Consider the following 24729-nt stretch of genomic DNA (forward strand, 5'->3'; position numbering starts at 1 on the left):
AAGTCTCCTCAGTCTGGCCTTCTCAATGGGTCGCTCTGGTAGTCCATTTTCTAGCACTTGTACTATGTCATCGGCCCAATATGGCGTCAGATCCACTCTAAATAATTCTCATTCACTAGACAAGTTAAAAAGATGGGCATCCCGCAAATCGTCAGGCACGCCTTGTCCAGCAGCTTCTCTTGTGGGTATGCATGACATGTGGTTAGCCATTTAGTGCTGCTTTCCTTTGCGTACAACCACAGAGAAGTCAAACTCTAGTAAAAGGAGTAACCATCTAGCTATGCACCCCGTAGCACAGGGCTTGTTTACTAGATACAACAAGGCTTCATGGTCAACAAAGAAGACAAAGGGAGTGGCTAACAGGTAATGCCTAAATTTCTTTACCGCAAATACCATGGCCAACCCCTCCCTTTCCATCGTGGAGTAGTTCATCTCAGTGTCTGTGAGCTGCCTGTTGGCAAAACTCACCGTGTAATCCAAGTTATGCTCACCAGGCTGGCATAGCACGGCTCCAATAGCGAACTTAGAGGCGTCTATGTGCACATGGAACGTTATGTTCCAATCTGGAGCTCGCAAGATTGGTGCATTCGTAAGAGCCTTTTTCAATTCTTCGTATGCGCGTTGGCATTCCTCCGTCCACTCAAACACTATCAATAGCTTGTACAAAGGTCTAGCTATTAATGCATAACTTAGCACAAATCGTCGGTAATATCCAGTGTGTCCCAAGAAGCACTGAACTCCCTTGTAGTTGTCAGGTGGCGGTAGGTCAACAATGACTCTGACTTTGGAAAAGTTAGTAGCAATGCCGTTCCTTGACACTACGTGCCCCAAGATGCATCCGTGTTTTACCCAGAATTGGCACTTTAAGGGGTTTAGCGAGAGGTGGTACAGCCTACACCTTTCAAAGACAGCTCTCAATTTCTTCAAGTGTTCAGCCCAACTAGAGTGTAGACATAGGTCGTCTACGAACACTTCCAGTTCGTGCCTAAGCATGTCCTTAAAGATAGTGCACATTAGGCGTTGGAAAGTTGCAGGTGCATTCATTAGCCCAAAAGGCATGACAATGTAGGCGAATACGCCCGCAAAGGCAGTCTTGTGCCTGTCGTCGAGGTGCACTTGCACTTGATTGTAACCCGAGAAACCATCCAGAAAGCTGTAGGCCTCCTTTCCTGCTACCCTCTCCAACATGTGCTTGGTGTAAGGTAAAGGATAGTTATCCCTTTTCGTAGTATCATTCACCTTTTTGTAGTTTACGCACACTCGGATTTTTCCATTTACTTCATGACAATCACGATAGGTGACACCCAGTCCATGTGCTCGATCTCATATATGAAACCTGCCCTCATGAGTCTATCAATCTCCTCCTTCACTACATGGGTGTGTTTGGGGTTCATGGGGTAAGATCGTTGTTTTGTTGGCACTGCATTTGGAACCATTGGGATGTTATGAGTCATGACCCTAGGGTCGACTCCCTTAAGTTCGTCCAATGTCCAAGCAAACACGTCAATGTACTCTTGCAGGAGCGCAACGAGTTTGGTCTCTTCCTCCTCCCCCAAGTCGTCTGCAACGAACACTGGTCTTGGTTTTTTGCCTTTCCCAGCCAAGTTAACCTCTTTGACTTTGGCGGGTCCATCGATCGGTTCATTAGTCTGACCTTGTCTTTTTGCACCTAACAGGACCACCACTCTGTCACCCTTTTTAAATTTTGTAAACCGTTTGGGTAGATCCTGTGGTTTCTTCTGCCTTTCCACTTCTGAGTCCCTTGCTTGCTTCATGGACTCCTCTTTTAGCCTCCTGTGCCTCAGGTGGACTGGCAAGTCTCCCATGGTGCGTTTGACCTTAGAGGGTTGCGGTATCTCGGGATCACTCTCAGTGCTAACTTTCGACTCTAAGTTGAACTTGCATCCCTCACTTGAGGAAGGTGTTTCCCCAGGGGGTCATAGTTCCATAGGTGAATCTGTCTTGAGCACTGGGATTACCCATCGTTGTGCTACTCCGACTTGCTCGTAATCTACGGCTTCTATTTGGTCTAGCCAGGATCTATCACACTCCATTAGCATGACTCCTTTTTTGTTGTGACTGATCCCTTCTTTCCTAGGCCTTAAGTCTGCCCTGATTTGCTCTATCGCTTTTCCCTCCGTGTTGTACTCTATCGTGTCTACCTCTTCTTCACTCTCTTCTCCTGTAGAGTGATAGTCCTCATACTCCTCATCGTCCAGGTCCTGTCCTTCTGACTGCTCATCATCCCCTAAGCTTCCCTCTTCAATCTCCTTGTCATCAGTAACTAAAGCCCAGTTATATAACAAGTTCAGGTTGTGGACCTTGGTCAATTTCCATTCTGCCATGTTTGCACGAGGTTCAGGTATTGTGGTTGATATTGAAATTCGGTACAACTCATCATCAATGCTCTGTTCTAAGCCACTGGATTCACCATCCACATAAGAGTGACCTGCATTCACATCAAACATGGGCTGATCTACCTTCTCTTTTCCTTTTCGTGATACCTGCATACCACTATTTTCACTGCCTTGAGAAGATTCTTCTGATCTCAATCTGCCTGTCCATGGCGAAGAATGTGAACCACTACTAGAGGACGCTCCAGGTCCACTAATATCTTGTGACTTCTGCTTAGAATTCTGTGCAACATTACCATTTTGTGCATCTACATTATCAATCACATTTACTGGTTTATACCAGCTTCTCATCTCATAAAAAACAACATCTCTGCTTACTGTAAACTTACGAGTAGAAGGGTTATAGCATCTATATCCTTTCTGCTGCAAAGAGTAACCAATAAAGATGCACTTCTCAGCTTTTGGATCCAACTTGGATCTCAACTCATCTGGCACATGAACATAGGCAATGCAACCAAAAATTTTCAAATGAGAAATATCTGGTTTCCTACCAGTATACCTCTCCTCTGGAGTCATCCCATGTATTGCTGCAGTAGGAGTTCTGTTCATTATGTAGACTGCTGTAGCAACTGGCTCAGCCCAATAAAAATCTGGCAGGTCTTTTTCATTGAGCATGGCACGAGATACCTCTCCAATATGTCTGTTTTTCCTTTCTGCAATTCCATTTTGTTGTGGGATATGACTGCATGAATATTGCTGCTTTATGCCATGCTCCTGCAGGAACCTTGCAAACTCATTTGAGAGGTACTCTCCCCCTCCATCTGACCTTAGGCATTTTATTTGCAGGCCTGTTTCTTTTTCAACCATAGCTTTAAGAGTTTTGAAATGCCCAAAAACTTCACTTTTCTTTTTCATAAAATACACCCAAACTTTTCTGCTATAGTCATCAATAAAAGTGACAAAATAATGACAGCCTCCAAGAGATGCAGCTTTAGTAGTCCACATATCAGAGTGGATTAATTCCAATGGCTTCTTACTCTCTTGAACATGTCTAGGAAATGGTTTCCTTGCCTGTTTTCCAAACTGATAGGCTTCACATGCCTTATGCATTTCTGCAACCTTGAATTTAGGCAATCCTGCAACAATATTTTGGGCCTGCATTGATTTAAGTCGCTGTACATTAACATGGCCAATGCATTTATGCCAGATATCAATATCTGCAACTACACCGGTCCCATGTGCAAACATTGCTGCACTCAATTCAGACATGTCTACATCCAACGTAAACATTCTGCCCTTCTTCTTTCCTTTTGCTATCAAGCGACCTTTATTTTTCATATCCTCAACAAAGCATCCATGAGGATTAAATCTGACCTGCAAGCCCTGCTCAACCATTTGACCAACAGAAACCAGATTCTTGGTGATATTTGGGACATGAAATACTTCGAACAGGTATTTCTTTTTCCCATCCTGCATAGACAAAGGAATTTTTCCAATCTGCACAATAGGATGTGCAGTATCATCACCAGTCTCCACAAATCCTGGTTTTTCCATTTTCCTTGCATCTTCCATCCATTCTGCATGACCTGTCATGTGGTTTGATGCACCTGAGTCAACATACCACACATTGTTACTTTCTTTTGCACTTGTCATAGAATTGTTCATGTGCTGCACCATAAACAAATGCTCATTTCTGTTATCACCCTGTCTATTAGAAGATGCATAATTCCCTTGTTGCAATTTTCCATTCATGATGTCATTCTGCTTTTTATAGCAGTCTTTAGCCATATGACCCATTTTACCACAGTAGTAGCATTCAACATTGTTGTTTGCATTTTGGCCTCTTTGCCATCCACCACGACCTCTTTGGCTCCCCCTGCCTCTAGAGTTACCACGTCCTCCTCCATAGGACTGGTTTTCTTGAGTCTGCTGCATATTCTGATTTCTACCACGGCCTCCAAATTGGCCTCCTCTACCTCTGCCTCTACCTCTTCCAGCATTTGAGTAGAAGACAATTTCTTTTGAAGTTCCTCCTGAAAAAGATGTAGCACCATTTCTTTGCTCCTCAGAAATTAGAAGAGCAATCAACTCCTCAAAATCAGAAATCTTTCACAAACTGAAATGGATGTCCGAAACTGTGCATAATCCTTTCCTAGACCATTCAAGGTCACAAAAACTAAATTATCATCTTCCACTGGCGACCCAATGGAAGCAAGTGCATCTGCAATCTTCTTCATCTTCATGTGGTAGTCATTGATGCTCATACTTTCTCTTTGCACATTATGCAACTCTTGCTTGAGCTGCATTTTCCTGGCTTGCGTATTTGTGCTATACATTTTTGACAAAGTATCCCATGCCTCCTTTGGCGTACTTGCATCCTGAATACGCACAATCATAGAGTCTGAAATACTGATAGACAGCCAGTACATAACTTTCCGGGCTCTCTCATGCCATGCTTTGAATGCCTGCATTTGCTGTTGATTGGGAACATCAGGAAGAACTGGCTCTTCTTGATTTACTGCAACAAATTCCCAATATCCTTTTCCCATAAGGAAATTCGTCACTCTAAACTTCCATGCTTGGAAGTTGTTCTTGTCAAGTTTTTCAATTACAATTTGTGAAAGAGAATCAGACGCCATTACAGAATACTGCAAAAAATTCTCTCACTACAAAAAACAGAGCTTCACCCTCACAAGGGCAAATCTGCAAAACTGACGAAAGTGGTATTTGACCACACAGTCACTTCTTAGTGACGATTTTGCATTAATAGGCAACAAGGATAATTCTGTAACTCCCAATGTCTCTGCGCACAAGCATACGATGCAATTTCTACAATAACTTTTCACCGACCTGTAGAACAGTGGCTGCACAACATAAAACTGGGCCTTTTCTTGAGTGCGTGCAGAAAACTTCTGCCTCCAAAACAGGCCCCGAAATGGCCTCAAATAAAAAAACAGGGTCACCAAGGGCTAAAGCCTACTCCCGCAGCATATACTACCCTCTTGCTTCACTGCGAAGGGCATCTCAACCTGAGACGCTGCACTCTTGCAATTTCCGACTGTGCTACCTGCAGAGATCTGCTCCCAAAATAGAAAATGAAAGCAACACTGCTCCTCTTACCAGAACACCGCGAGCTTGGCTTGCTTTCTTGATCTCCTTACCACAAACAAGGCTCTGATACCATGTCACGATTGTTGGAGAGAAGGAAGGAGTCTCACTTGAAGCTTTCTTGCTTGCACAATGGGGGAATACACACAGAGGTGGAGGCTGAAAACAATTTTCCTCTTCTTAGTTGTGTAAGCCAAAAAGAAGTCAAGTACAAAGAAATAGAAGAACCCTATATATGGGTCTCAAACCAAACTCAACTAACTAAGGTGGCATACTAACTGAGCCACGAACTAGAGTAGATAAGGGTAGCTGTCATGTAGTTATTATTCATGGGCGGTGTACCAACCGCATTTGCAAACTGACAAGTCGGTGACATAAATGCACAACGGTCACCCTAGCATATCACGAGTGGAGCTCAATATCTCAACACTCCCAGACAAGGGTTTTCAGCCCAGGCCATGGCTTTTTAAGGCAAACAACGTTCGGGGGGTTTCTCCAGAATAAATCCCTCCAATACCATCCTCCTAAGGGATTGCTTATTGTTTCAAGCATTTTGGCTACTCAAAAGACGACCGGCTCCATAGGGGTGCCAGAACAGTGAGAAAGATGCCGAGAATCGTCAGGAAGCCTAAAGCATGCCAGAATCTCTCCCGGTCATTGTCATCAAACTCCATCACCTCTCATTCACAAGCCTTAGTGTCATCTACCCACCAGTTACACCTAGCAATAGCATCATCTATCCCACTACTTCCCACCACAGTGCCATGGGACTGGCACTCGTCTAGGAGGGGGGTAATGTTAACCCCAACATGAAGAAAGCAAAAGAAAGTGGAAAAGACACGGGGCAAGGCGGAAAAAAGGTAGCCCGACTGAAATAAGAAGAGGAAAAAAGACCAAAAGCGCAAGGGCAACCTTAAAAGTCCAAGGCAAATGCAAAAGGGGAAATGCGCATTTTAAAATAAAAAGGCACACCCTGAAATCTTGTAAAAGAACGTCGGGCTCTCACCCGTGCAATTTGTAAATGTAGACAGACGGTAGAAAGGAAGCTAGGAAGATAGAAGGACAAGAAAAGGGGCCTAGGCTAATGTCCGGCCATGTAAAAAAGGGGGATGACCGCCCATGGAAATTAGGGCATGTATATAAAGTTGAAAAGTGAATGAGAAGCTCATTCTTGTGTGTGGCAAAAGCTTCTTCTTCTTCTTCTCTTGTTTCTTGCCTTCTTGCTTGTGCTTGAGAGAGGGATTGAGAGAGTGTGAGGGAGTGAGGGAGTGATTGTGTGAGAGTGAGGGATCTTGGAGAAGAAGCTCTCCATCTTCTCTCTTCATCTTCTCTTCCTCTCTTCTCTTCTCTTGTCTCGCGCGTGGCTATGGAGGATGAAGCTCATGGGAGAGGGATTGAGGTTGCTTGAGCTTGCCTCAAGGATCGTGGAGCTACCGGTGTGCAAGAAAGAGGAGGGTACTCAATCGAGCATCAAGGTAAGCTCACTACACCCGTAAGGTAGGCATTGCAAGTCGGCTATGTGAGAGGTAGCCATGGCTGCTCGGTTCGAAACACTTGAGCAATAAGTGGTCCGTAGGTCTCGGGGTAGAGCTTGAAGCTCCCCTACATAAGGGATGTTCTTTTAAACTATCATGGGATTTCCAAATGTATTTCAAGTTCTTTGAGGCACTCATGTGCGTTGTAGAGCAAACCATTATTCTTGGCTTTTTGAAAATGGAGAGCTTTGTGGTGATGCAACAAGCCTTGAAACGGGGATCTTGGAAGCATAATATCTTCTTTGGGATGGCAAGCACAACAAATCATGCACCCTTCAAGCATGTCTCTGACATGTCAATGTTTGTCTTTATTGCAAAGGAACATGATTATGAGGGTTTTGATACATATTTGAGTGTTTCAAATGAAGATAAACCGGATCTTAATATTTACAATCTAGTGGAAGGCGATCTCCAACAAAAGAAGAGACACTTAATCCACAAATTCATAAGAAAAAAATTTAATATTGAAGACTACATCATGGATTCTTTCTCTGATGGATATATAGCAAGGCTAGTCCTAGAAATTCAAAGACTTGTGATATGTTTGGTTAGAAACACCAAAAGTGCATGATGAGTTACACAAAACATTGATGGCACGGATAAAAACTCAGCTAAACATTAGAGTTTGGGTAGGACAACCAAAGGAGGTTCGAATAATAGAAGAGGCCGCAAGTGAGAAAGGAAAACAAACTCCAAAACCAAGTCTTGTAGAAGATCCAAAAGGTGCAGCAAACCTTGTAGCCTAGGAGGATGATATGGATATAGAGTAGATATATATTTTTTAGTGGTTTTACAAATGTTTGTATGTATCTCGTATACCCAAATAAAGGGTGATTTGTGTCTTCTTTTTTTCTAAATTTTTTATTTTGTGTTTTCTTTTTTATGTATTGATAGTTCTTGTGTTTTTAAAATGATATTGTATTAAATTAGTAGATCAAGGTCAAATTTGTATGATTGGGTTTAGAAGTACACCCAAGTTCTACCTAAACTTAAGCTCAAGGAAATATCTTGATCTTGGAGGCATTTCAAAGTGTAGCATACTTATATAGGCTTGAGCACATGCCCGAGCTCTGCCTCCTTAAGAACTAGAACCAAAGAAACAATTGTTACAAGATTGTTGAACACTTTGCCAAACTATTTCTCAAAGAGAACTCAAACAGAGATATATGCTCAAGGACATAGAAGAAAGCTTGAGCACATGCCCACAACCCAAAGCTTAAGCACATGCTCAGGGTGGTCTACCTACTTAAGGCTTGGGACCAAGAAGAGAGTTGCTATAAAATTGAGGGCATTGCCAAACAACACATAAAAAAGAGAGAGTTTGATTAATCTTGGACACATGGCATATACAACTTGACTAATTATTTCAAAGAGAGTATGCAATTTTTCTTACATATATAGCTTGAAATTTTTATTTAAAACAGAAATACTAAGTTAGTTTAGGAATATTAAAGTCTTGTGTTGTGCATAATGTAAGTGATGATGTGAGTTCAACTATTCAATCCATTGTGATATTTACTAATCTTTCAACTAAGCAGGATATAAGATAGAGTCACCAAGTGTTTTCAATACTGAGAGGCAAATGGAGGAAGATGTAACGTGTATGCTTGTCCACTTGTGGGACACGTCTTAGCAGCCCATTGGGAGGAGGGTCTAGAAGGCTCCACCTGGCACTCGCAAGGAATGACATAGGGTTTGCAAACTAGGTCTTCCCAAGTTTTCCCCGAGCGGAAGTGTCCGGCTATTCCTACTTGGGATCGACCTGAGGTCAAGGTTCCTTTCCTATTATCATATCTCTAGGAAGAAGCTAGTGTTGAGCTCCAGATGTACAACTTTGCGTAGAAACAACAGAGTCAAAGTGGATTCATGCTGCACTTGGTTAATGGAGAATGGGAAACGAGAGGAATGCGAAGCTCAATCTCTCTACCATACAGCATAGGCCTATTCCTTTCCCCTAAAACATAATAAACTGGGATTCTACATCTACTGACACTAGGTCTTCATAGTCTTATTATCTCATCATTTGAGAAAAGTTCCCAGCTAATTGAGACCACCCTTCTGTAGGATGGACCTAAGTCACGTCCATTGCACTTTCCTCAGTTTGCTTTAGTTATCTAATTACCTACCACATTATGTTTTGACATGCAAAAGTAGCTTCCTTAATTAATCAGATTAACCACGGGTTCCTTCATGCAACTTAGGCACCAACACAAAAGCAATGTCAAGCAAGTTCCTTTTTCTCCAATATCTACGCTTTATTTATAAAAATCTTGTAGCACATCCAATATCACGACCGAAGGCTACCCCAGAAATCTACAGGATTGTTGCTCCAAGTTCCACCCGTTGACTAGTACATGGGCCTCCAGATCCCATCTCGAGTCACGTCGACCTCTTGTGCGGGACTCAGAGGCAAGGGATTTATAGCTAGAGCCTCCCCTGGCACCCAAGCATCCTCCTGCTCCAAGGAGCATCCACAGAGAGACCTTTCGCTGCGGGTTAGGTCCATATACCCGGCGCGGCTAACAACCCCTTTGGATAGGGCTAGGCAGACAGTCGGAGGTAAATGTTCCTGCCTCTCCCTCCAGGCTTTCAACCTGAAGCATTAAGTGTTTTCCTTGAATTAGTTCCTTGAGCAAAGAGATCAAATAATGTACCTAAGTACAAGCACGAACATTTTGGAGGTTGTTTGTATGACTAACTACTAAGGTGTGACTTCTTTGTACGACCGACTACTAAGGTGTGACTCCTTTTTTCCGGATGCTCCCAGCATCCGATCCTGGATCATTCTTGACTTGTCGAGATCCCAATAATCTCAAACAAGATTACGCAAGCAAATGTTCTTGGTAAGTTAACTTATTTTGACTTGCCCTTTTCCCTTGGGTTCTACCTTATGGTATCTTAACCCTAACTTAAGCATTAGCTGGTCAGTCAAGGCAACGGGCATGCCTTTATGCACAAACCAAACAAAGGTCTTTTATTCTTCTAGTTCTAACCAAGTTTGGTTATTACACTTGGCAACACAGGACTCTTCATTTGGGCCTTCAAGTTATAGTCTAGATGCATGCGTTTCCTCCATTTCTCTTAGTGCGGTTCTATGCAAAATTTTCCAATCAACCTTATCCATCATGCACATGGTGCGCTTAGTAAAGTTGAATGTCCTAAACGACCTTTATCTCTCTTCATTCCTAGCAACGAGTACTTATTCCTAATGCACCGGATCACATGTGACGCGTATATGAAAGTCTAGGTTTTTGTCCAACGGTGCAAGTGTATCCCATGAACAGAAACTAGTATTTCATGTGTTCCTTTTAATCATGATTGAAAAACTTGAATTTGAAATGACTATTCATGCATTGAATTGGTTAAAAATGTATCATTTTATGTGAAGTAAAGCGATAACCTTATCATTTTATGTGTGTAAAAGCTATCATTTTATGTGAAGTAAGGCGATAACCTCATCATTTTATGTGTGTAAAAGCTATCATGCATATAAAATTATGCGAATTCCATTCACTACCATTTCATGCATGCAACCTAACACTTAGAGTAAACAAAAAAACCCTAAGAATCGTTCTTGTGCCATGCACGTAGCTAACCCCTTCATTCCATCCATGAGAAAAAATACTTAATCAATTTTAAAGCTTAAAAACCTAGGTTTGATTCGTGTTTGTTGCGTTGGTCACTCCACTCGTCTCTCCAGTATTACCAGTAGCTTTGGCACCTACGCTTCCCACGATTTTCTTCTTGGGTGTCATTTCTACTCGGGGTTTTGGGAAGTCCGGCCCTTAGCGGCCTTCAAGATGATTGGTTCGGGAGGGATAGATCACGGGGAGGGAATCCTTTGTCGCTGAGGATGGGTAACTTGTCTCTAGCTCTCTTCCTTTCTCTTTCTCCTTCTCTCTCTCTCCCTCTCTTCTTCCTCTTCTCTTCTCCTTCTTTCTCTCTCCTTCCTCTTCTTCTTCTTTTCGATTTCTCTCTCTCCTTCCTCTTCTTCTTCTTCTTCTTCTACTTCTCTCTCTCCTTCTCTTCTCTCCTTCTTCTTCTCTTCTCTCTTCCACTCCTTCTCTCCTTCTCCTTCTCTCCCTCTTCTTCTCTCCCTCTTCTTCTCTTCTCTCTCCCTCTCCTTCTTCTTCTCTTCTCACTCTCCTTCTCTTCCCTCCTTCTCCTTCTCTCCCTCTTATTCTCTTCCCTCTCCCTCTCCTTCTTCTTCTCTCCTTCTCCTTCTCTCCCTCTTCTTCTCTCTCCTCACTCCTTCTTCTTCTCTCCTTCTCCTTCTCTCTCTCTTCTTCTCTTCTCTCTCCCTCTTCTCTTCTCTCTCCCACTCCTCCTTCTTCTCTCCCACTTCTTCCCTTCTCTCTCCCACTCCTTCTTCTTCTCTCCTTCTCCTTCTCTCTCTCTCTCTTCCTCCTCTTCTCTCTCTCGCTCCTCTCCCTCTTCCTCCTCTTCTCTCTCTCCCTCCTTCTTTCTCTTCTCCTCTCCTTCTCCTTCTCTCCCTCTTCTCCTCTTCTCTCTCCCTCTCCTTCTTCTTCTCTCCTCCTTGTCTCCCTCTTCTCTCTCCTCACTCCCTCTTCTTCTCTCCTCTTTTCTTCACGGGGGCCCGCGGCGAGACTGACGATCAGGGGGGAGGGGGTGGCTACAGTCGAGAGCCCCAGGGGGGAGACCTGTAGCGTCTGGCGATCAAGGGGGGTGACTTGAATCGTAGGCCCCAGGGGGGCGCTATTTGCAACAGGACAGGGGGTGAAGACTCGAATGGAAAGCCAGGGGGGAGGCACAGCTACATCACGAGGGCCGCAGGGCTGTTGGAGACAGGAGGTGATGACACAGGAAAGGGGGGCGCAGTCTCCCTCTGTCTGTAGCCGAGGGAGGGGAGAAGCCTCCCCTTATATAGGGGGGGAGGAGGTGGGTGGCATGGCCACCCCTCCCACCTGGGGGGCTACATGCCCCCCATCACCACCACTCCCTCTCTCTCTCTCTCTCTCTCCCTGACGTGCTGTCGGCGGGGAGAGAGAGGGGGGTCAAAAAAATTTGAACTGAAGATAATTTTTATAAAAAAATTTCAAAAAGGGGGGGTGTTCCTATGGGGGAGAAAACACGGGAAATGTTACAAAAGAGGTGAAGGAGGAATCATTTGGTAGCAACACTAATGTTTCTACAATATTGAGCATGACATAGAAATCCATTCTAATGATGGTACTGGATTTGAATGGCTTACTATTCAAGCACTGTATCCAACCATCACCACTTCATAAATCCATATTATATGGCCATAACAAGTATCTAGTGCTCCGATGAGTCGATTGTATAGAATTCTTAAATATTTTGCTAGAAAGGTGTAATGTTAGAATTTGGTCAACTACACAAGAACATAATGTTGTATCAATGGTTAGAAGTTTAGAGTAGAAAACATGATATAGTTTAGGTTTTCTTGCCATATGGTGTGAGGATCACTACTATACATATCACAAAATGAAAATTTATAGACCAGGAAAGCTAGGTGTTGAAGCACAATTCAAGCCCTTGGCAAAAATGGCTATGCAATTTGGGTGTGATGTTGCATGGACCATCCTTATGGATGATGATCCTTATAGGGGTTGTATTACACCAAGTACCAACTGCATCTTTTTGTCTACTTTTGATATCGAAGAAAAGGATGATGATATGCTTATGGGACATTCTAGTGTTGAATGATATGTCTGATGTATGAAGTGCTATTACAAGCACTCGATATGGGCAGATACCTCTACTTGAAGATCACAATTGGTACAACCAAGTTAGAGGAGTCATGAGTTAGTGGGATGACATGAATAATAGATGGTACAACCAAAAATTTCACACAAAGAGGTTGTCTCCTATAAAAAATCTACAAAGTAGAAGTATAAGTCTAGACATAGTCGATCAACATATTTTACAAGTTCTTCAAAATGAAGCACATAGAATTCCTATAATGAAAGCAATTGACTGAGAAGTAGGATGAATGCAAGAATTGCGAATAACTTTTTGAAAAGATTGCTACACCCATATGAATTTCCAAATCCATCGTGTGAGTATATGTGTGTATAACAAGTTAAAATTCTTATAAAATATCTATACTTTTGCAAATTACTATTAATTATATCATTTTCATGTTGTGTTTTCAATTGATACTACTAATACATCCCAACATTAATTAGAAGAATGCTCATGTTACAAAGGCATTGTCAAACCTCTAATGGAATCAAGCAACATGCAACCACTTAGTGTAACTCATTTATACACTTATGATAATGATACACTTTTATAGCTCATATACTATAATTGGGCAATATGTTATGAATGATGGGCTATGTGCCAAATTGTTGTTGATGATGGCATAGATTCTCATCGTAATGGTTTATATTATGTTTATATCGTATATCATCCTTGTACACAATCATGAGAAAATTCTAGTTGAAATAATTGACCCATGTATGTATCCATTGTGTATGTTTTTGGTTGAGCTCTAAGCTTGTGTGTACATTGAAAGTGTGTATGGATGCTTTGAGACTAAAATAATATAATATAGAATTGAAATGAATTTCTTCCTTCATATCCATGAGTCTTCAATAGTGCTTGAAGTGCGCTATTAGTCTCAGTGATGAGAGAGGAAAAGGTTTCTTCCTCCATGCCCTCCAATGGAGAGGGGGAAATCCTCTTGACAAGCTCCTTCCCAATGTGGAGAGGGTTTTTCAAGCTTGAGAATGTGCACAAGCTATGACCCAAAGACATATCAAGTAGTCATTAAATAGATAGGGTTTAGATACAAGCTTGAGCACGTGCTCAAGCACGCTATCTCATAGCTATCTCATAGCTATCTCAATGAGAGAGGAGAAAATATTTTTCCATGCCCTCAATGGAACATGGGGAAATCGTCACGACAGACTCGTTTCCCATAAGAAGAGGGCTGCTACAAGCTTGAGAAGGTGCTCAAGCTCCCTCCCAAAGACACCTCATAATCATACCAAAATAAGAATATTGCTATAGGCTTGATCAAGGGCTCAAGATCTCTCTCAAATACATCAAATAGGTACACCTCATAATCATACCAAAAGAAGAAGGTCGCTATAGGCTTGATCACAAGCTCAAGCTCTCTTTACATCAAATAGGTGACCCATGTATGTATCCATCACAAGCTCAAGCTCTCTCTACATCAAATAGGTGACCCATGTATGTATCCATCACGTATGTTTTTGGTTGAGCTCTAAGCTTGCGTATATATTGATAATGTGTATGGCTGCATGGAGCCTAAACTATATTTCTAATGTATTGATATGAATTTCCTCCTTTCTAGTCACAAGTCTTTTATTTGACACTAAAAGCCTATAAACGTTGAAGTATTTATGCCAAAAACCATGCTCTACGTCTCTATATGTGGATTGAAATGGATTAAAATGATGGGTTGTCAACATTAATATAGTAGAAAACACTTGGTCACATGGATAAAGCTCAGTAATGCAATCAAACTCTCTCTAGGTTGAGCATGGCCTTGTGGATAAGCTCAATGATATCCTCTATGAGATTGAGGTTAGCTTTAGAGCATCTAGAAAATGTTAATCCTAAGTTCAATACAATGGTGAATGGAAATGATGCTTCAGTATTTCTCAATGCACATAAATATAAAATTAAATTTGATATGTTAATTTTGTAGAGACTCAAAAGTTTGAATTTATCATTTTTCCACTAGAAAGAAATTGAATATTTCTTCATGTTGCTATTAGAAAACTATATAAGGGCTCTAGTTCAACTTTCTAGTACCATAACAATTGAGATGTGTGACATAGATGGGCTAACCAAAGTAGAGTTGAGAGAAGTTGATGTACATATATTGCAATCTATGAATGCATACGTTTGAGATCCTATAATCCTTGCATCATTGAGGTAATAATAAAAACTTTATGTTTTTGTGGTCTTGTATGCTTATTAAATGGTTCAAGATTTTAGATTTTGATGTGCTAAAAATTAAAAACAAGATTCTAAGATCAAAATTGAGTCTTGAGCAACAAAAAAAACTACTAATTGTAGATCCATTATTGTCATTACCTTTGCGATTAGGATCTGGAGTTGATATATGTTTACGACATTACAAATCCAAGAACTTTGATCAACTAATTTTTGCTTATAACAATAGGTATTATCATTTTACCCTTTAAGCATATATAGTTTAGAGGTTATTGAATGTATCCTAATTCAAAAACTTGAGGCGATCGCAAAAATTAAAGTCTTATTTTTTTAGTGAATCTATATGACGAAAAACTTATTAATCCAAAAATTTGATGTGTATGATGCAGCAGCAATTGGAGTCTTGTTTCAGTAGATCTACATGACAAGAAAGCTTACTTGCTCAGCTCACTAGCAAATACACATGTTGAAATTAGAAGGTATAACATTTTTTTGCTAGGTTATTGTATATATTTTTGGTTCCATAAATATGAATACCAAACAAACAAATGGAAAAAACATGACTATTATCTTACTTTGCAATGCAGTTGTTTAAGGAGAATGTTGCTTGCCTTGGATATAAAAGATGAAGTGTTTTATGTTGATGTAAAAGTATGTAATGATCAGAATACATATCAAAACCTTTATGCGTATCCACATTAGAAAGCAAACAATGTTTGGTGCTAGAACTCTAAACTATCAACTTGGTATATTTTAGGTTCCTCAACAAAATGATGGTTACTCACGTGGTTTGAGAGCACTTCGCAATGCAAAAATAACACTAATTCACTTCTACTTAGCATCTACAGGATTTTCACAATTCCTCCAAAGTCCTATGGTATAATAAGCCATTTGACAATCACAATCAAGGGAATTCTATTCATTTTTTATATATATAGTAACAGTGTATATGATGTTGTGGCAATTTAGATAACATATGCATACATGTTCTTAAGAGACTATAAGAAGAGCATGATTGACAAGATGTTAGTTTGAGCAGGACTTAGAGAAGAGTATTCATCTGGAAAGTGTTTAAGAACAAGGCCATTGGATGGTGTGCATGGTGTTATGGCAATTTAGATATCATATACAAACATGTTCTTAAGGGACTACACAAAGGCTATGATTGCCAAGATGTTGGTTTGAACAGGACTTGGAGAAGAGCCTTCGAATGGAAGGTGCTTTAGAATAAGGTCACAAGGTAGTGTGCCATAAGTAGGAAGTCATCAATTACAAGTCCCCTAACAAGGCATGAAGAAGATCATGACATGCATAAACCTTACAAAAGACAAGCCTTCAATGTCTAAATACTCACCATGCCATGAAAAAAATTTGTAATCCTACTCTAACACTGTATATGACTATGTTCTAGAATCCGGTCTCTTACAAATCTCTCATGATTACAAAATGTATTAGATTAAACAAATATTTCATCGCTTTTAAATCATTCATACAATTTGATTGTCCATAGTCTCAATCTTGGATTTGAGTCAAGATGTCACATTGTACTCTACTCTAAGGTATTTGACAAGTTTTCATTGTGGATGCATTTTAATATAGTTTAAATAAACTTGTCTACATTGTATATTCACTTTCATCAAAAAGGTCAAAGTGTATGTTATTCTAAGGGGGCTTTATATGAATGTTAAAGTATGCCAAGTTCTAAGCACATGACTTGAGAAAATTCTAATTATAGTGTTAGAGTAATTTTCACGATGTGAAAGTGAAAAATGGGCATGTGCACACTCTAACTTGGACATCACCTAGACATACGTGAAATTTTTCTTATAGTTTCCATTTCATTCGACATTTTGTTTGAAAGTTAAACTCAAATTCCTACCCCATAGTCCCACTGGATTATTGAAATGTTTCAAAAACATGTTTACGTTCACATCATAGGACTCTCATTTTATCTTTTAACCTACCATAGGAAAATCATGGTCTAATGCTTATGTAATTGATATTACTTGTGTGGAAAGGATTAGAAAAGTCAAGTGGATGTGAGTCATAAGGAACATGAATATAAGAAGATGACCTCCCTTGTGTTTGAAAGACACCGGCTTGATGTCATATCAAATAAAGAAGGTTACTATAGGTTTGATCACACACTCAAGTCCTCTCTCCAATACATCTAAAAGGGATAGGGGAAACTAGGAACTTGTCTTGTGAAGCTCCTTCCCCACAAAGAAAGAGTTGATATAACCTTGAGCATGTGCTAAAGATCTCCCTCAAAGACATGTTAGAAATTCACATAAGAAAGATAGTACTCACACAAGCTTGAGCACATCCTCAAGCTCTCTCTCATAAACATCTCAATAAGATAGGAGATACTACCATGCTGTGCTCAGAGATAGAGGTCCTCCCCCACAAAGAAATAGTTGATAGAAGCTTGAGCACACACTAAATCTCTTTCCAATATGCATATAAAAAAAGTCATATCAAATAACAGGATACTTGAAGCATGCTATCTAATAGCCATCTCAATGAGAGAGGAGGAACTTTCTTCCATGCCCTCAGAGGGGGAGGGGAAACCCCCATTAACAAGCTCATCCCCCATAAGGAGAGGGTTTAAACAAGCTTGAGAATGTGCATAAGCTAAATCCCAAAGACATATAAAAACATCATGCCAAATAGGTAGGGTTTGAATACAATTTGAGCACATTCTCAAGCGTGCCATCTCATAGCTATCTCACAATGAGAAAGAAGAAACTATTTTTCAATTCCCTCAAGGGGACATGGGAAAATCATCTTGACAAGCTCCTTGTAATATTCCTGTGCTCCTCCCCCCCCCGTGCCTTCCCCCCCATAAGAACTCCCCCCCCTTAAATTTTTTTAAAAAAATTATTAACTTTAGTGAAAAAAAATTTATCCCTCTCTCTCTCCCCACCGACATCACGTTGGGGAGAGAGAGAGAGAGAGAGGGAGTGAAGTGAAGTAGTAGGGCGGCATGCAGCCCCCTAGGTGGGAGGGGTGGCGGCCATACCACCCTCCTCCCCCTCCTATAAAGGGGACCTTCCCCCCCCTCCCCGGACTACACAGCACCCCCCTGGTCATTCGTAGGTAGGTCTTCCCCCCCCCCCCTCGTGCTTCGCCACCTCCCCCCCCTCCATTGCAGCAGCTGCGCCCCCCCTGGGCTTCTGTCAAAAAATTCCCCCCTCCTCATTCACTAGGCAGCTACCACTCCCCCCCCCCCCCCCCCCCCCGTGATCAGTGAGAAGAAGAAGAAGAAGAAGAAGAAGAAGAAGAAGAAGAAGAAGAAGAAGAAGAAGAAGAAGAAGAAGAAGAAGAAGAAGAAGAAGAAGAAGAAGAAGAAGAAGAAGAAGAAGAAGAAGAAGGAGGAGGAGGAGGAGGAGGAGAGAAGAGAGAAGGAGAAGAGGAAGAGAAGAGGAAGAAGGAGGAAGGAGAGGAGGAGAGAGAGAGGAGAAGAGAAGGAGAGGGAGAGAGAGAGAAGGAGAAGAAGAGAAAAAGAAGAAGAAGAGGAAGAAGAGAGGGAGAGAAGAAGGGAAGGAGAGGGAGAGAGGAAAGGAGAAGAAGAGAAAAAGAAGAAGAAGAGGAAGAAGAGAGAGAGAGAATAAGAGAAGGAGAGGGAGAGAGAGAAGGATAAGAAGAAGTGAAGAAGAAGGAGAAGAGGGAGAGAGAGAGTAGGAGAAGGAGGAGAAGAAGAGAAGAAGAAGAAGAAGAGCGAGAGAGAGAGTAGGAGAAGGAGAGAAGAAAAGAAGAAGAAGAGGGAGAGAGAGAGAAGGAGAAGAGGACAAGAAGAAGAATAAGAGAGAGAGAGAGAGAGAGAGTTGGTGAGTGGAGAAGGTGTCGAGGGCCGTGTTCGAGGAGCTGTGTTCGAGGAGCCACTCTTCAAGCCACCCCCTCATCGGCAAAAGTCACCTTCTCATGACCTTCCCTTTCCCAAGCCTGTCGTCTTGAAGGCCCGTTAAGGTCAGGACTATCTGAACTCCGCATGGTAAATGGCTCCCAAAAAGAGAGTTGCAGGAAGTGTAAGTGCCAAAGCTACCATTGGTACCTGTAATGCAGGAGAGGCGAGCGGAGCGACCAACGCAACAAATGCCCCTATGATCACGAATCAAACCCAGGTCCTTTAGATATCCTAAGCTTTATAATTAATTCTATATTATTTCTCAAGGAAGAAATAAAGGGGCAGCTACATGCATGGAATAAGAACGAGTCTTAGGATTTTTGTTTACTCTAAGTGCTAGGTTGCATGCATGAAATGGTAGAGTATGGAGTTCGCATAAGCTTATATGCATGGAATGCTAGCTTTTACACACATAGAATGATAAGGTTTTTGCATTATTTCACATAAAATAATAGTTTTTAAACCAGTTCAGTGCATGAATAGTCATTTAGAATTCATGCTTCGCAATCATGATTTAAAAAAATACATGAAATGTTAGTTTCTATTCATAAGATGCAATTGCACCAATGGATAGAAACCTAGACTTTCATATACACAAGTCACATGAGATCCAATGCATTAGGAATAAGTATTCGTTGCCAGGTATGAAGAGAGTTAAAGGTTGTTAGGATGTACAAATATACTAAACGCACCATGTGCATAATGGGTAAGGATGATTGGAAAACTCTGCATATTACCACACTAAGAGAGATGGAAGGGATGCACGCATCTAGACTGTATCCTAAAGGCCTAGATAAAGAATCTTGCATTGCCAAGTGTGTTAACTAAACTTGGTTAGAACTGAAAGAATAAAAGACCCTTGGTTGGGTTGCAAATAAGGCATGTACGTTGCCTTGGTTGACCAATTAATGATTTGGGTTAGGGTTAAGATACCATAAGGTAAAACCCAAGGGGAAGATCAAGTCAAAATAAGTTAATTTACCAAGAACATTTGCTTGCATGATCTTGTTTGAGATTATTGGGATCTCGCCAAGTCACGAATGATCCAGGATTGGACGCTGGGAGCATCTGGGAAAAAGATCCAGGATCAGATGCTCGGAGCATCCGAGAAAAAGGAATCACACCTTAGCAGTTGGTCGTACAAACGGCCTCCGAAATGTTCATGATTGTACACTTAGGTACATTATTTGTACTCCTTTGCCCAAGGAACTAATTCAAGGAAAAACACTTAATGCTTCAGGTTAAAAGCCTGGAGGGAGAGGCAAGAACAGTTACCTCCGAATGTTTGCCTAGCCCTATCCAGGGGGATGTTAGCCGCGCTGGGTATATGGACCTAACCCGCCGCGAGAGGTCTCTCCATGGGTGTTGCTTGGAGCGGGAGGACGCTTGGGTGCCAGGGGAGGCTCTGGCTGTAAATTCCTTGCCTTCGGATCCCGCACAAGAGGCCGACATGACTCGAGATGGGATCTCGAGGCCCGTGTACTAGTCTACGGGCGGAACTTGGAGCAACAATCCTGTAGATTGCTAGGATAGCCTTCGAGCATGATACTTGATGTACTCTGGGAGTATGATAAATAAAGAATAGATATTTGAGAAAAAGAAACTTGCTTGATATTGTTTTTGTGTATGTGCCTAAGTTACGTGAATAAACTAGTGATTAAATTGATTAATTAAGGAAGTTGCTTTTGCATGTCAAACGTAATGTGGTAGGTAATTAGATAACTAAGCAAAGTGAGGAAAGTGCGGTGGACATCACTTGGGTTTGTCCTATGGAAGGGTGGTCCCAGTTAGTTGGGAACTTTTCTCAAAAGACGAGATAATGCGACTATGAAGACCTAGCGTCAGTAGATTTAGAATCCCAATTTATATTGTTTTAGGGGAAAGGACTGGGACTATGCCTTATGGCAAAGAGGTTGAGCTTCGCATCCCTCTCGTTTCCCATTCTCCATGAATCAAGTGCAGCATGAATCTGCTTCGACTCTGTTGCTCCTACTCAAAGTGGGTCACCTAGAGCTCAACACTAGCTACTTCCTAGAGACCTTGCTGATAGGAAAGGAACCCTGACTTCAGGTCAATCCTAAGTGGGAATGTGTAGACACTTCCGCTCGGGGCAGACTCGGGAAGACCTAGATTGCAAACCCTGTGACATTCCTTGCGAGTGCTAGGCGAAGCTTTCTAGATCCTCTTCCCGATGGGCTACTAAGACGTGTCCCACAAGTGGACAAGTGGACACGTTACACTCCTCTCCCCTAAGGCGAGGTTTGGTATGAGCTTGAGAACATGGTATTGACATGAATTCATTCATTCATGGCCATGAGTTTTTGGTTCCATACTGAAGACTTGTAATACAAAGACCATGCCCTATGCCTCTATGCTTGGATTAAAATGATGGATTGTTAATACTTGGCAACATGGATAAAGCTCAATAATACAATCAAACTCTCTTCAAGTTGATCACAGCCTTGTGGATATGCTCAATGATATCCTTTATGAGATTGAGGTTAGCTTTAGAATGTGTAGACAATCTTAATCCTGAGATTAATAAAATCTTTAAAGAGAGCACAATTTCATAAATGTTGTGCTTTAGTATTTTTCAATACATGTAAAAGTGTATCCTATTCTAAGGAGCCTTGACATGAATCAAGTTAAAGTACACCTAGGTCTAAGCACATGGCTTCATAAGATTCCAATTATAGTGTTAGAGTAACTTTTATGATGTCAAACTCAAAGATGATAACAACATGATATCAAAGTATACCGTAAAATATTTTAAGTAAGGCAATTTGAAGTAAGTTATTGCATCAAACTTCTTTGTCATCAAAGTGATAGTCACATTATATTCGATTGAAAGAGTTTATTAAAAAACTAATAGATTCATAATCCTAAACTCTTATTACATATATTGGTATACAAGGTGGAGAGCACAACCTTGTTTTTTATATATCAAAGGGCATCTTATAAAGTTGAAAATATGTAATCATATTGATGTGCATACCATATTAATATGCAAAAAACATAGGTAAGTTACAAATCACTTTGTATCATGTTTTTATAATGAGGATGAGATATGTATTAGATGTACAAATTCTTACATGAAGAGGTTCAAATTTTTTGTCTCATGTTTCTGAAAGAAAAAAAATAAAGGTAAACTAGGCCCCACTAAGCTCACTAGCTACCCATAAAATTATAATTGACCCTTTCTCTTACAAAGGTTGAAAATAATACAATGATGAACAAACTTAAAATTCTCAAAGTCCAAAGAATAGAGTTTTAAACTATTCTTTGCTAAATTTAATTCAATGCCATTGGGCAAACTTAAAATTCTCAAAGTCTATTCTTCAACCTGAATACATGCCATGATGGATGTTTCCATAGCCAAGTATGGGCACGAAATCTAATTACTAAGTGAAAAAAATAAATTACAATCTTATCTTAAACATGGGCACAAAATCCAATTAATAAGAGTAGAATATTCTTCAACTTGAACACTTGATAAGGTGGATGTCTACATGCCCAAGTTAAGGTCTCAAATTTTTGTTGAAAGCTCATAATCCAAGGGGCACACAAAAGCCAAAACCATTGAGATTAAGGTCCCATAAGCTCATCGTAACTTATTATTAACCATAAAACTCAATCCTTTATCTTGTCAAGATTCTAGCAAATAAAGTTTGAGCTAGATTTTATAGTACAAAAACAATGAATGATCCTAAAATTTAACACCTTCAACTTTATCCAATTTGCTTGGTCACATAGCCAAGCCCTCCTCATATATTGAGAATGATAAATAGCAAAAAGATTTCCATAATGACTCAAAAGCTAGGCCAAGTGACAAAAAAGGGTTACAAAAGGCAAGTGATAGAAAGGGGTTAAATAAATCTAAAAAGAATTGGATATGTTGGGAATGTGACTTTTTCCATTTTACCTAAAATACTCTTTTGGGTGAGTTAGAGGGTCATGAAGGATGCCATCAGTTGTGAGATGGGTTGTTATCTTGGTTGACATATTCTTGAGGACCATCATTTCTTGAGCGATAGTGAGATTATGGGTGGGTGGAGCAGAGATCGACAGGTTGTCTTAATGAGTATTGAGATTATGGGTGGGTGGAGTAGAGATTGACATGTTGTCTTGACGAGTATTGAGAGGTGAGGTTAATGATTTATTTAATCAAGGGACTGTGTTTGCATTTTACATGATGCACAAACACAGGTAGATAGGCTAGGCACAAGTTCTTTAGTGCATTCATTATTTTTGTGTGAAGCATGGCTTGATGGGTTGCGTATCATGGATCTGGCATTACATATTTCTCAAATCATGTATGGCTGGGCATGAAGTTCATTCTCAAAACATATTTTTGTTAGGGCACATTGCATAGAAAAACAGGTTCATATGAAGAGAATGTACATTTTGAGACTGGACCAAAGGTTTGTACACTATATTGGAGTTTATGAAGAAATTTAGGAAAGGAACATGAAAGAAATTTTGGTTTGGTTGAATACACAAAAGATTCAATCCAAGCTTGGAAGGGTGGTGAGGTGTGAATGCCCCATCGTATTTGATGATTCCGTATTCTATGGGGTGTAGCTATTACTAATATGAAGAAGAAACCAAGGCAATGTGAAAGACATGTTTGTATGTAGCAACATGATTTCTATTGCCATGGAAATCTATGGATTGTGACATGATGATATGAAAACCCTCTAGAACCATTCAAGGAGCTTGATTATGGAGCTATTGCATTAGGGGAGTTTTGAGGTCTCGAAAATGCCTTTTAGGATGTGGAGAGAGAGTGCTCTAGACCAATAAGAGCAAAGCCTCCGTAACGGAACTTCTAATTTAAAAAAATTAAAAAATCATTTTACAAAAATATATAAATATGATAATATTACGAATTTGTATTTTTATTATGTATTTTTAGTCTCTTATATTCGTGATTATGACATATTTTGCATTAATGGCATAGAGTCTCGGCTACTTTTATTTAATGATGTTTCTAGATTAATGATAATGACTGATGTAATCGAAATTCAAATTGGTGAAAAGCATGGCGCTCAGTTTTTTCCCTCCTTTCTTTTATTCCTCTATTGTTTTTCCCTCTGTTATGATAGCCTAGTCCTCTCTCTCTCTCTCTCTCTCTCTCTCTCTCTCTCTCTCTCTCTCTCTCTCTCTCTCTCTCTCTCTCTCTATGTGTGTGTGTGTGTGTGTGTGTGTGCGTGTGTGTGTGTGTGTGTGTGTGTGTGCATGTATCTCTCTCTTCTACCATGGATACAGAAATTCGACCTTCAACAAGGCGTCCAAGCTCCCAAATCACATCCATATCAGTGTTTAACTCATTCCAAACTGATGGAAGATGGATTCCTACTATCATTAGCAAAGGTAGTTGGATCACCATGCAACAAGCAAAACGTGGAAAAAGGCAAAGACATGAGAGCTCGTTTATCTCTGCTTGGAAGGGCAGAATCCGAGATTTTAAGCTTGGAGCAAATAAGAATAGTATCAAAGAGGTAGTAGTGCAACATGTGTTCATGCATAGAGAGCTGTGTTTGAAACCTGGATCTTCAAAGCTTCCAATGCATAGACCAAATTGTAAGAATTTGATTCTTAAAGTTTTTCCTTTCTTAAATATGGTTTAGGTTTTTCCATTATAATATTTGTTTGTCTTGTAGATGTCTATCCCTCTAATCTTGAGGAATGGCAACCAGTGGAATCTATTATTGATGTTATTGATGTTATACATGGTTCAATTGGAGAAGAAATGTATAGAGGTAGAAAGAAGACAGAGCTTGCAGAGAATTGAATATTCTTTTATGACCATTCTTATGTTATTCCTATGCGGTGTTGCCAATGGGGATCAATAAAACTCCTTCCTTTGCCAGATTTTTCAAGCTTTGAGTGGCCTTTGCCAAGTCCAGCT

This window comes from Lygodium microphyllum, chromosome 17 (assembly GCF_053477565.2).
Source record: "Lygodium microphyllum isolate KBCC chromosome 17, Lygodium_microphyllum_v1.1.10, whole genome shotgun sequence".
Taxonomy (NCBI): Eukaryota; Viridiplantae; Streptophyta; class Polypodiopsida; order Schizaeales; family Lygodiaceae; genus Lygodium; species Lygodium microphyllum.